Genomic DNA, 12,985 nt, shown 5'->3' with positions numbered 1-12,985 from the left:
GGAATCACTCTTTGCGAACCGTTTTATGGACACGTCATTTTCATACTCGGGAGCCATAAAAGTCTGCTCGTTGCACTGGGCCGTTCTGTGGCGTCGGATAATTTATAGGACGAGGCGTTTATGGAGCGGACCCACTCTGTGTCAGGACTCTGCAAAAAGCCCAGTGAGCTTCCCGGAGATGATGGATGGATTTGCGTTCTCTGCTGAAGATAGTCGGTGACCAGCTGAAGATGCTATCATAGTCATAATCATCTACGAAAATCTTCTAGAGGGTTACTCTTTCATAAAATAAGAACGAATGGATTCGTTCTTGAAAAATAAGTATCGCATCATCGGCACAAGAAAGATTTCGATGCGAGTGAGCCGTGAGCAACTACTTAATTAAATAATTGACCATTTAGGAGTACTTTGTTAAGGCGTGTACATTTCCTAGCGATTTAAAAAATCTGAAATCCCCTATTGATTTTCAAGTGGAGCTGTAAAGGCTTCAATGAAGATGCCTGTGACGAAAGCTTATAGTAAATGCGAGACCCTAATGCTAAGCAAAGACGTTCAATCCCGAATTAGTCGAATCCTTAAAATTATTCTGAAATCATGTGGGGCAATTTCCGTGGAGGCGTCAACTTTAGTTTTAATGTCAATGGAATTATGTTTGGAAACGCAATCATCTTGTTCAAATTTGAAGCACGCATTTCATGTTTGAAATTTTGCCATTATCGTTAAATCATCCGCACGTAACGAAAATGCAATGGAGATCACTTTGGGAATCAAATTAACAGTTGGACGAGCGTGGATTATGATTCGTTTGTTTTTCCGCGATGCCGCTGGTTTTGAATTTATTTCGAAAATTGAGTTTGGGCGATTGAAAACCCAAACGTTATGAATGTCTTTTCGATTAGGATGTGAGCTCGCAGATTGTGCGTCACCCTGCCGGATGCAGAAAGTTACCTGCCATTCTGCCATACCTAACATTCACTACGTGCTTAGTCTACGTTTGAAGAGTCATGGCCTGGGTCGTCATACTGGGGTAGTCATTATGTAGTATGTAGTAATAGTAGTACGTTGCTATTATGATTGGTGATTGACAGGGAAGTAATTTGAGCCAATTGGGATAGGTGGACCATTTGATAAGTATATTCAGGGAAATGGGGAAGGATGGGTGGAGAGAAACACAGTGTAGGCATTGATAAGTGTTTACTGTTCTTTCTAAATGAAAGGCGTAAAGGTGTCACACATTTTAAATGTCTACTTACAAAGTCCAAGTGTACATAGCGCTCCCATTAGGGAATATCCTGCCACCACCGGGATTCGAATCCGAATCCTCGGGGCGTGAAGCCAATACAAAAGCCACTGCACTGGGATATCAATCCAAGGATTGTAGCCTATTTCAATTATCCTGTTACCTGCCAGCGCCTTTATTCCTTATGGACGTCTTCTAACGTGATCTTCTCGTAATCAATCCATGGACTTCTTCCCCTTTAGTTCCTCCCCTCGGTGGTTCCTTCAATTACGATCAATTACGACAAGGTAAGTAAACTGTTGTGCTTCAGGATGTGTCCAACCAGTACCCCTCTCATTCTGCGTTAATAAAAAAAACCATAAACACTGTAATCAACCCTAAGGTCGATTTGGTAGGTGATGGAAGAGTTCACCCAGTACTACACGGCATGTGAAATGCACACATCAGGGTAGGAGGGCCAGTTCCTTTCCCTGTGCCGGTTATGGTTTCCCAGGAAGATCTGGTACCCGAAAAATCACATCGCTTGGGTGGAGCTTGCAGGTGCCTTGCCCGGGAATCGAACCTGGGCTCCTCCGGTCATTAGTCCAACGCTCTACCCCCTGGACTACCGCGACCCACTTAATTTCGGAATTTTACCACCCATCTATCTACAGTATAGGCAATCCGCCAGCATCATAAACAGCCTTTAAAAGACGATGAATCTCAGTAGGAGTCACTTTTTCTGCAGTTAAGAATTGGATAACAGCACGCTGTTTAACGCGCATCGACGTAGCATTAGAACACGTCGCCATACTCCCGCTTCTCAAAATACACTGGATGAATGCAACGACCTCATACCTGCGCATGCGTGTTGAGGGGGAATGCCCCATGCCCCCTAAAGTGCTTCTGAAGGTCATTTTGATTGTGGTCTACAATCATGTTTTGCATTATTTTTCAGCCTACCCTCATACTTCACTTATTACTCGTGTCTATCCATTTTACTATCAGAATCAGTTTGTAAAACTGTTCCTCAATAAAAAAACCATACACACAGTTATCAACCAGGAGGTCAGTTTGATAAGTGATGGGAGAGCTCGTCCAGCACTAAGTCCCCTGTACAGAATGCGAAATTCACACATCAGGGTAAGAGGGGGCCGTTTACTTTTCTGTGTCGCCTATGATTTCCCAGGAAGTAGTTCTGGTACCTGAAAAATCATACTGCTTTGGTGGAGCTGAGGGTGTCCAGAGAGGCATTCCCGGGAATCGAACCCGGGCTCTCTGGCCAGTAGTCCAACGCTCTACCCACCTTGAACCTTAATAAAACGTTCGTTAATACCAATAGTTAATTCTACAATTTAAATTGTGCTGCTTATGCGTGTTTGAAAGTTAGCCTTTTAAGAGAAGGACATATGCGCACCAGGGCTCGTGATTGCGCATGTGGGCACCAACGGGTACTGAAATTGTTATTCCATCGGCTGGGTATCCACGACGCTGGAGCTACAATCAAACCCTCGTGAATAAGCCGACTTTAAAAATATATTTTTAAAGTGTTCCTATGGAGTCACAAACTTCCTGCTCCGCTTGGAAATCTTTCGTCTTGATCTTTAATCTTTTAGCTCCCATGCGTTACCATTTCCGAACTGTCCATTCCGCCCCCACACCCCGCACCCCCTTCCCCAAACCTCGCCCCATCCGACTCTCTTTACGACGTCCTTTTGGGAATCGTAAAAAGCGCAGTCGATTCCGAAGAAGGAACCTCCTCGCCCACCTGTTTGTTTGGTGTTGTCCCCGCCGTAATTCGTCCGCCTGCTGCTTCGTCTCGTGCCTTTTGTTTCGACGGCCATCGCGTCGAAGACCCCTCACGAGAAAAAAAACAGTCGGACCGCCCTGCCATCTTTGTCAGCTCTTTTTCATTCACAATAGCGAAATAATACGAAAATCCCCTTCGTAGTGCGATGCCTAATGACGCAGTGGATACCATTGTACAAGCCTCCCTTGCTCTCCCATTGACTGACTGCTCGAGTTACCATCCTCGGTATTTCCAACGACACGGTCACAATTACCTTCTTCTATTTAACAATTCTTTTTGCCGATCCGGCTGATCTCTCAACCCCATGTGCATTTATTAGATTAAAACTTTTTCCTCTGGAATCCAAATATTTTCCTCAAATTTTACATTCCACTCGGACAATGTGAAGCTATACCTCTCCTATAATGTTTCAGTGTATCTTCCTTCATTTTCCTCCATAATTCAAGTTTCTTCTCGGCGGACCCGCCCTTTCCTCCGATACGTCCGCCCCATGAACGGTTTGGGCGCTGGGTGACTCCCCAAGACTTATCTAGTTCGGTATTTTGCCTGAAAGTTGTAGGAGCCTTAACGATTGGCTAGTAGAAATGCTGCCGAAGAGGGTTTACTCTTGTCCTTAGTGTTTTCGCCAGCAAAATAATGGTAGTGGGTTCGGCGGATGCTGTTGGGGTGAATTTTGAGTACGGCTAAATGGTGACCGCTGTAGATAATGAGCTCGACATCGGAAAAGGTCACAACAGTGTGTGTCGCATTCAGCGTCGATTTTTGGGATAAGCCACGTGTTCAAAGTGAGGAACGAATTGTTAAGTGTGTATCGTAAGACCTCAAATTTATAAAGGTAAAGAATTTACGAAGGTATTGGGAAGTGGAAAAGGTTGAACTCACAGGAAATGCTGAACACCGCAGCGGCCTCAAGAATCGTGGAAAGAAGGTGAGTAAGGAGAACGGAAGGTGGAAACCAAGAATGTAAGCGGACAATGAGAGACGTTAAGTGCGGCAAGGTAAGGAGGAGTGTTGGCGTTGGCCGAGGGGGCGACGACATGGGGACCTGCAACTGGTAAATTTTTCTCAGAGATGACTCCTTATGTTGACATGTGTTATAGTATCTTATTATTCATAACTCAACCCTCCCACAGGTTAATTTTTTCGAGGTAATAACATGTGATGCCTTATAGTATGTCCATTATGTAATAATATCTAATATATGGGCTCTCTAGGAAAAACGACTATTTATTTCTTTAAAACCCACTTATTCGTGTGACGGTCCTTCCAGTCATAATGTTTTATCTGTGGTCTCCAGTAATCCCTCATGTCCAAAACAAAGCCATCTCAACCAATAAACAATAAAAAACCCAAACTCCAATAAAAAATAAGTCAATAAATACGAAATGAAATAACTCACTGGAGATCATAGTTTACAAGCTTGAAATCACATCCTGGGCAACCCAAATTAGAAGTCGAGTCTCGAATGACTGAGGAAAATGATTAAAAATTTACAATGAAAGAATCAACTCTTAAGGCCAGGGTTTATAATTTCTTTATAAACTGAAGGTTAATATTAACCTCCGGTTAAGGCCAACATTCAAGTCAGTTTTATGACACTAGTCAAGTTGAAAAACAATCGTTAAAGAGCTTAATAATTGACAGGCGATGTTGCCATGGTTACAACGTTCACATTCACTAATGAGCGATCTTGTTTGTCTGCAAAATCTGATTTATCAGTCATTTCCGCGTTAAGTTAACGTTCACGGTGGCTAACTTTTGGATTTAACGAGACCTTATTAAAATGGGCCTAAGACGTTCATCTCACCAACACACTCGCCGGCAAGTAGATGTAGTCCTGCCTTTTATTTACAATCGCCTATTATCTGATCAGTCACCGAAGCACAATGCGTTCCATTCATTCGTGTGGGATTAGAGACTGTATTCATTGGAGGAACGAGACCAAGAACTGTCGGGAAAAATCACGACCCATTGGTTCTCGTCGACGAACATTTTATTCTCGACTTTGATATACTGGATCCCCCTTTTATCTGCTGGATAAAGAATATTGCTTTAAATCATTCGGTATTGAAAGAAATATTGAAGATTTAATTTCTTTCCGCGATGAATTTTGGGGAAAAGTAAATTTGAATTTTCCAGTTATGATTATATTTTACTAGTTCCATGATTGCCGTGAACGGAAGACAAAAATTCAGCCGAATGCTCTTTCAGAAACTGAAAGATTATTAGGTCATTCCTTCTCGGAAGCAGATGACACTCATCTTTTTCGAGGAAAACTCTGGGAGTTCAGTAAGTTAGCAACGGAGTCGAAAGAAATGAAACATTAGTAGTGCTCCCTTGAAAAATCTGGAATTGCGGCGATGGAAATCATTTGGGAACTGGAAACGAAGACAAAAAATGTAAGTATTGACACTGAAAACGATTTCATTCGAGCGATTAATCTGACGCTCTGTGTGCACAAAAGGTAAGTACAAGTAAAAAAAACGATTGCATAATTTACTTGAATCATTAAAAATGTAAATGAAGGGAACGAAATTTAAGGAACTCTTCAATGTTTTTGATCAAGCTGTTATAAGTAAATGCTCCACTTTAACTTAACCCCGAAGAGTTTTTTTCCCGGAAATCCCGGGGTTTAATTCATAACTATGGGTTTTAAATTTATATTTCGTTCTGTAATATGGAGTCTATGGTAAAAGTGTACATTCACTTGTTACTGGTGTAGTAGTTCAGAGTTTTATGAGTGAATTGTCACCCCACATGAAAGATTTCAGCTTGAGAACATAAACGTTGTCTTCACGCTTCTGGTCGTCGATACGAGAGGATGTCGGGTTGTGTTGGCCACGGGGACAACAAGCCCTTTTGTAGAGATTAATCTTGCGAGGGGAGCATGTATGCCAGCTACTTTTGTCAAAGAAGGCACTCTTGAGGAGGCACTTCGGTTCAAGGAGCGGTAAAGTGTTCCAAGGTTGACATTTTTCTCGTCCACTTTTGGTTTATTTGTTGGTGGTCAATTTTAAGACGTGAAATATGGCATTCCTTTTGCGTTGCCGTTTATTCTCTTCGTGGAGGAGTACTTCGCGAAAGGTGGGGTTGAAAATGTTTTCTCTCGCAAAAGTATGGGAAACGACGGTCTAGACCGAGGAAATTGAAGTGAAAAGGGTGGTTTATGCACCGAGACTGACTGTGGAAATATGAAGCCTGCACTTTACGATTTTCAAACCGAGACGGCTCATTTTTTTTCCTGTGTCAGTATAAAAGTTTGCATTCGTGTGTGTGCTCTTATATGTATACACACACACACATATATATATATATATGTATATATCTATATACATATATGTATATATATACATATATATGTATGTGTATATGTAGATATGTATATATGTATATATATATATACATATATATATATATACAGAACATGCATATGCGCATAACCCCTTCGCAAACATTGCTCTTGCTGTTCCTCCGAATACACACTCGTTATTCCTCCTTCCTTTCTCGGAAAGTTTTTTTAAGCCAACGTCGTCAAGAAGGGAATTTTTGAGCATCAGCGTCGGGAAATTCTTATCCCTTCCCGCCCCCACCTATCCACCCCCACACCCTCTCCCCTTCCCCACACTTGCCTCTGAAACGCGCAAAATTCCCAGCCGAGTTTAAGCGTTAAAATTCTTTTTAAAAAGAAAGTCTGGAAAAGGAAGTGATTCCGTTCCGATGGCTGTTTGCCGCCTCAGCAAGCCTCCTCCTGGAATTTAAGCGGAAGGCTATAATATCATGTACTATGTCGGGGTGGGAGGGTAAAAGTGCGGAGGGTTTAGCATATAATGCGACCTCGTCGTCCTGAAAGATATTCGGGTACGGGGTTGGTGCAAAAGGGAAGAGATTTCGCGGCTATTTGGGCGCGCCTCGTACAAGGATTTGTGTCCCGAGCGCCGAGGCTCGTGGAAGGGATGGGCGACCCTCAAGTCCCCTCAGAACCATCCGCGTTTCCCTTTCCGCTCGGATCGGAAGAGAGGGGATAAACCCCGTGCGGGTTCACTTTCTTCGTCACCCGACGACGCCCTCGCGATCCACGCCTCCCGAGACTGGTTCTCGTTGTGGGTAAGTACTTCAAAGAATGTACAGAATTTAACGTTGAACATGTGCGTGCGAACGGGTCCGATCGATTCACACCTGAAACCGGCTTAAGCTGGGTCTAAGGACTTATATCCAGTACTCAACTTCGACTAGATGTAAGCTCAAATCATCGCATAGTTCATAATTTCCCATAACTACGAGGCGAAGTTAATTATTGAGCGTTTAACTACCCCTGCGCTGAACAATAGGAAAGCTCCTCTATATGTTGCTGGAGGTTTTTTTTTTCGGAACCTCCTTGTCGAGGTCACTTCACTGGTAATCCACGTCAGATGGGCCTAGAAGGACAGTTTTTCTGACATGGTCTGAGAATTTGAACCAGAAAGGTAAATACTTACAATTAGTGTAGAGGTAAGGTTACCTTCTATCCATCTGTTTCTACTCATAAGCACAGAAAACCTCCATGGTCGTACATTCGGGAATGTTAAGCCACCGCCCATGAATATGCATAGAAATAAGTAGATAAGAAACAGTAGAGAGCATCAATTTTTATTTCTACTCTTAATTTAGTCGACATTGAGGTACCAAATTACGTAGTGTGGGGCTTGTACGAGGGTCATCCGGTAAGTAGTACCCGTTCGTGCCGCATGAAGTGCTGACGACGCGAGTAGCCGCTGGACGAGGTCAGATAGCTTCAGTGGCTTGTCTGCCTTCTCTGAGCCAAGTTGCGTGACGCTAGCATTGCCTGTGTTGTTTCTGTGATTGTTTACAATGTTTAAAAAAATTGAGAACGCCGCCAGTTGTGAAGTGAGGGCAGTGATTAAATTCCTCAATGCAAGAAACGTTCGCCCATGTGATATTCATCGCCAATTAAAGGAGGTGTATGGAGACAATGTAATGGACGAGTCGTCTGTTCGGCGGTGGTGTCGCAACTTCAACATGGGGAGGGGGAACACACACGACGATGAGCGTTCGGGGAGACCGTCTGTCATTACAGACCAACTGGTGAGCTCAGTTGACGAATTCGTGAGGAACGATCGGCGCGTCACAATTGATGACATCTGTGAGCATTTTCCCAATGTTTCTCGAACAATTGTTCATGAAATTGTTAAACACCATCTGCATTATGCAAAAATTTGTGCAAGATGGGTCCCTCGCGTATCTCAATGAGCTGGCGGCGAAGGACTATGCAGCAGGAATACAGAAACTTGTCACACGTTATTACAAATGCCTTAATTTGCTTGGAGATTATGTTGAGAAGTAGTTTAAAGTATCCTCTTTCAAATAAAATTTTTTATGTTTGTTAATATTTACTTTTGTGTCTTTATTTCACGAACGGGTACTACTTTCCGGATGACCCTCGTATTTTTCATAGATTTTAAGTTGCACGTTTAAAACCTTTCTGATAGGTTTAATCCAGCTTTCAGTATTTGAGTGTCCGGGGACTCCCATCCCAGGTAACGCAGCAAGTTAAATTTTTCGCGGTAGTTTTTCACAAGTTCTTATTGGTAACCCGATGGTATTTACGAGTATACCATTAATTGTGGGTTTCTCGTAAGCAGAGTCTCTAGGGAAGAACTTTTTAAATTTTCAATACCAGCTACCATTTTTTCTATCGCTCCCTGCGAAGAAAACGTATTTCCTTTTTTGGGGACAAGAAAATGTGCCTGGACATATGCATAAAATTTAATTAGAATGAAAATAGTTTTGAAACTTTATTTAAACCAATAACCTAAACGTAAAAAAACGATTTAAAACCTGAATTTATTGGAGAAAAAAATCAGAAGGTAGTGAAAAGGGTTGTTTTTAGTGTGATTCACTTGGAAAGTGTTGTTCAGCACATGTGAATGGGGATTAAAAAGTTTATTATACTAACCATTTAATTTAATTTACCTTGATCAAAAAGTTCCCGGAAGAACCACCGTGTGGCGCTCCCATCGTTCCGATTTGAGTTCTGTTTTTTTTGTTAAATTGGTACATCTTTTGTTGATATTCCCTTTAAATCATAGTGTCATAACTTGACATTTGCAAAAGTTACGTAGCCAAGAGTACATCTATCTCTGTGTGTGTTGGCGATTTTTTACAATTTCAGAAATGGATTTAAATTTGCAACAACGAACTTGTATTAAATTTTGCGTAAAAAACGGATTTAGTGGCGCACGGACGTTGGAAATGTTGGAAAAGTGTTTCGGCAACGATTCTCTAAAAAAAACGGTCGTTTACCAGTGGCACGAGCGGTTCAGAAGTGGTCGTGAGTCAATCGAAGATGATGAACGCAGTGGCAGACCATCGACATCGAAAGTCGGTGAAAAAATTGATAAAGTAAAAGAAATGTTGGTCAATAACCGCAAATTAACCATCAGAGAAATAGCGGAGGACTTGAACATTGCCTATGGATCCGCCCAAGACATTGTGGTTAATGATTTGGGTTTCCGTCGTGTAGCAGCAAAGTTGGTGCCAAAAGACCTCAATTTCATGCAAAAAAGAGACCGTGTTGACGTCGCAAAAGACATGATTTGCGAGGCTGAATCCGATCCAACATTCATCAAAAGGATCATTACTGGAGACGAGACGTGGGTTTATGAGTACGACACGCAATCCAGACATCAGGCAAGTGAATGGCGTTCACCAAATGAGCCGAGACCAAAAAAACCACGTCGTTTTCAGTCAAAAAAGAAGGCAATGCTGACGGTTTTCATGGATTACAACGGTGTAGTGCATCATGAATTTTTGCCAGAAGGCCAGACAGTAAACAAAGAGTATTATTTGGGCGTTATGAGACGTTTGCGTGAAGCAATTCGCCGAAAGAGACCAGAAATGTGGGCAGAAAACTCGTGGATTTTGCACCAATGATAACGCACCGTCGCACAGTGCTATCATTATTCGTAATTTTTTGACGAAAAATGCAACAAATACCATCCAACAGCCACCGAATTCACCTGATTTGGCTCCCTGTGACTTCTTTCTGTTCAATCGAGTTAAAAAACCATTACGGGGAACGCGTTTTAGCAGCCGAGAGGAAGTAATGGAAAAATCGCAGGAAGCACTGATGGACATACCGAAAACCGAATATAAAAAATGTTTCGAGGATTGGATCAAGCGCTGGCATAAGTGTGTTGCAGTCGATGGGGATTACTTTGAAGGGGACAATATAGATTTAGATGAATAAACTTGTATTTTTAATTTTCTGAATAAATTCCGGGAAATTTTTGATCAAGGTAGTATGTATATTTTGTTCCGTAAATGCTTATATTTTCTCTCGCCTAACGACGCACATAATTTTCTTCGGCCAATTTTCTTCCAAATTCTGAAAAAATGGCTTACGTAGAAAACCTTCCAATCTTACGTAGATTCGCTCATCGAGTCCCTATGACCTTGCATTTCGAGAGTTGACCCTTAACCCCTCTTATCTTGTGGAAACTCTAAGATAATCGGAGTCGTTCATTGGGAGAAAGGGAAGGAAAAGGAAGCGGAACTCCCATTTAGATATGGTGATCATACTAATCTCTATACAATGAAAAGCACTTAAGAAGAAAACTTCACGCAATTTTATGAATATATATATATATATATACACACACACACACACACACACGTACATACCCACACAAACGGCCGGAGAGTTTCTCTGCGCGATCGTGCGAAATTTCGCAAGCAGTGACAATTTGTTTTATTAATAGTGAAGAGTGCCATATTAAGGTAATTGGAAAATACAAAGTAAAACGTGCGGTTTAGTTCGAAGGCACTTTCATTCTCTTTGTTTAATGCCATCATTTTCCAAATTCCAAATAGAAGGCGCGTATTTGGTTTGCATAAATGCGCTAATTCAGATTATGGACCTCTTCGGTTTGCAGGAAAAGTTTTTTTCGGTCTCCCGTATTTTATGTTAACGATATCCACATGAAATTTATCGTCTGAAAAAAATAATTGCTTTTCGGCATTTTTTAAATCTTTTCTAACAATGAGAATCTCTAGATCGTGATCGAATGAGAAATCAGAAAAGTGTGTGGTCAAGTACAGTAGCCTCATATACCATTGTTTGTGGAGATAATTTTAGACTCCTAATGGTATCCAGGAAAAAAACATCAATTATGCTGAGCTAGAGCTAGCATATTATCCCTCTGGATATTCGATCGAAGAGAACATTGTTACAGTAATATTTTGTCGATATTATGCAAGAATGAAGGGAATAAATAATCCTATCATTTCGGCCCGCATCTTTTGACAGCATGTGGGTTTACTGCCTCAGATAGGAGTATACACGTTCTAATTTCGTTTTGGCCGTTTGCGCAACATGACCCGAAAGGGAGCATTTGAAATGATATCTGCGATGTCTGAAAATGTGACGAAATTTTACCTCCGAGCTTTCGGTAGTCGTAGTGTTGGGGAGCAATACTGTACGTGTTATATTTAAGATTGTTTGAGGATTGGTCACATATGGTTCTCGAATTTCAAATCTTATATATATATATATATATATATATATATATATATATATATATATATATATATATATATATATGTAAGATTTGTTATATATAAGATTATGTTTATATATATATAATTATAACACGCACAGTATTGCTCTCCAATACTAAAACTACCGACTATATATATATGTACTTGTATAGGGTGTGGCAAGATAACATCCTTTTTTGATATCATTTTGCGTTTGAAAAAAAGGAAGTTATGTTGCCGCACCCTGTATAAGATGAGGACATTTTCCAAAATAATTTGGAAAGTGATTTCGCGCAACTGTTCCTAGACGCTTAATTCCATCCAAGAAGACTTCATTCGCGCCCAGCGCCAATAGATTTTGTAGAGCTCTTAGGAGGAACGGGTAAAATTGCCAATTAATTTCGTTAATATTCAATACGAATGAAAAATAATCTCCATGGTTCTAGTAAAGTATTATCATCAGTATGCTTCAAATTTTTTATAGTTCCACCTCTCCTCTCAATTCTGTTATCCACCAATCTTTCCGTGTCTTGAATTTCTCGTATTCATGCACGTGCAATTTACTAATGGCAGGTATTTCATCCGATGTCTTCTTTGCTTTTCTTCGTCCTCTCTCCCGGAATTAACTAGAGGAACCTAACTACATAAACACTCGATGACTCTATCCCTTTGGATTTTCGGTGTTGTTCTTGGTCGAACTGCATATATTGTCATTCGATCTATCAACTTCATTTTCACTCCGTCTACTTGATTGAGCTGGAGACATCTATTGCTGCAGACTTCTATTGCTTCTAACCTTCTATTCTCTTTCGCTCCGGACGTCTATGCTTCGCATCATTTGAGAACTATAATCCATATATAATAATATCTTATATTATGCGGAACCACGCAAGACAACCTGCACAAGGCCAGGCTCCCTACCCTGATGTGTGAATTTCACACACCGTCGGGTGTACTGGGTGAACTCTACCATCACCTACCAAACTGAACTTCGGGTTGATTACTCTGTTTATGATTTTTTTTACATATATATTGGCATTTGTCCTGTAAGCAATTTATGCCTGGGTGTGTCAGCTATGTAATAAAACCGCAAACACCGTGTTAATAATTCTGTTGTAAATTTTGCAAAGTTTATATTATTCCTCAAGATGAATGTTGACAAGGTTGAGCCCGATATCATTGAGAGGAGTCCTATTTGCCTTTATGGAGATATTTCATCGCTGCCTAGAGTTCCATTATTCCCTAGATGATCTTTGCCAGGGATTTATTTTCATATTCCGTTCTGACAATGCATTTTTTGTCTCTCTTCTTTTTTGGGAAAGGGCACGGACGCTTTACGCCGGAATTCCATCGGCAACGTTTGCACTGGAGTAAATTTCGCCGCTTTCTTTTTGGAGCTTGTTTTATTCTTAGTTTGCTTT

The sequence above is a fragment of the Hetaerina americana genome, unplaced genomic scaffold, assembly GCF_022747635.1.
Source record: "Hetaerina americana unplaced genomic scaffold, ioHetAmer1.1.p SCAF_81, whole genome shotgun sequence".
Taxonomy (NCBI): Eukaryota; Metazoa; Arthropoda; class Insecta; order Odonata; family Calopterygidae; genus Hetaerina; species Hetaerina americana.
Note: the sequence above shows the minus strand (reverse complement) of the source record.